This window comes from Berghia stephanieae, chromosome 6 (assembly GCF_034508935.2).
Source record: "Berghia stephanieae isolate SIO BIC M18660-M18661 chromosome 6, UCSD_Bste_1.3, whole genome shotgun sequence".
NCBI classification, from domain to species: domain Eukaryota; kingdom Metazoa; phylum Mollusca; class Gastropoda; order Nudibranchia; family Aeolidiidae; genus Berghia; species Berghia stephanieae.
Window position 1 is genome coordinate 17,245,991 of NC_088365.1, and position 1,845 is coordinate 17,247,835.

Below are 1,845 nucleotides of genomic sequence, written 5' to 3' on the forward strand. Positions count from 1 at the left end.
GTCTTTGAAATTATAGTGCGAACTCGGGATGCTAGAAAAAAAAGCATAATTTTGTTTATTTTACTTTCCTTTATTATTCTCTTTATTATTCTATCTGCCTGTGTTTATGCATGATGGAGTGAATCAAAGTGTTTGTATAAATACGTGAATGTGATTGCTTGTTTGTTTATAATTTGGTTGTATGCATAGCTATCGTGTTTCTTCCTTCTTCATTCTTTCAATGTTGGAAACTACCCGTTCTATAATATATATTTTACACAAAGTAGATAGATATTAAATAATCTTTTCATGTCATCTTCACAACACATTGGTTTCTCACACATGATCAGAGAAAGTAGCTCTAGGGCGAGTCTGCCAGATGAAAGACGAGCTCGTTTACAGCTCCACATGGTGCCGTTTTCCCTTGTCTGTCCCCTCAGGCTTGATATGGCCTATATTCAACCAGGTTTGGACAATAATATTGTGGCACGTTTCCTCGACAGAGATTACCCGTGGCAACGTATGATTTAATTATGGATATTTATTATCATTATTATTTTTAAAATGTTTTTGAGGGGTTTTACGGCGTCTTCATATCAGCTAAAGTATAAAAGAAATTAATAAGACAGGATAGTATATAAACACACACACACACACTCTCTCTCCATCACGGTTTCCTTGTGAACTCCTCGGTTCATGCAAAAAAGTTCGAGGAAACCGTGTCTGTCAAAACAACTTGATGGAGAGAGAGAGAGAGAGAGAGAGAGAGAGAGAGAGAGAGAGAGGGAGAGGGAGAGAGAGAGAGAGAGGGGGGGGGGGGGGGTGAGGGAGCAGTGAAGTTCAGCGTATGGTCTTAGCTTCGAACCTGAAAGATAACTAGTTCGAATATTCACCGCCTTGTGTGGCATTCAACAAGCAACCTCTCAATAGCCCAATTTGCGGCGCTACGCTGCGGTTGACACATGGGCTACCCTAGTCAAATCTCCGCTTGAGGATTAATAAAGGGAACTTTGTTTTGTTTGTTTTTAAGGGTTTTACGGCGCTTGCAACACATTTAGGTTATATCAGCGCCAGTAAAAAGGAAGAAAACGGGATAGTAAAAAGTTCTGGAATTACAATTAAAGTACCCAAGAAAAAAGGAAGGCAAAGGGAAATTAGTTCAAATATGGAACAGATGTAGATTCCAAGAGCACGATATCAGTGTACTTAGACTTAGGATGAGATCACCTAAATGTCTTATCCTGACACAAGCATAGGTCCCGACTTAGAGGAACACATTCAAATGTTAACAAACCATATATATATGTAAAACAAAAAAAAACAAGACAAAAGTTATATATAGTGCATTAACAGAGACGATTTACAAGACAAAAAATATCATCTTCCAAAACTAACTATACATTTGGCTGTTTCCCCCCGAGCCAGAGCCAGGACAAAACCAAGTAATCTCATCCCAAGACAAAGACAGAAATCATTTTGGAGAACAGATATAGGGGAAAGAAGACACAGTGAGTGACTCCCTGCTCACTATGAGAGGCCAGGAACCCCACCCAGGCAAGCGCATGTCAGAGAGATTATTTACAAGTACAAGGGAAAAAAATCATCTCCCAAAACTAATACTATACATTTGACTGTTTCCCTCTCAGCCAAGGACTCCAAACAGGGCCATGTCAAACCAAGTAATCTATTTCCAAGACAAAGATTGAAAACAACTCGGAAAATAGATATAGGGGCATGGAAGACACAGCATGTACCCCCCCCACCCCCCCCCCTGCCCACTATGGGAGGTAGGAACCCCACCCAGGGAGGTCAGACAGAGAACCCATCTAGAAAGAAGACCCCCAAAAATAAACTCTAAAGAGTAAA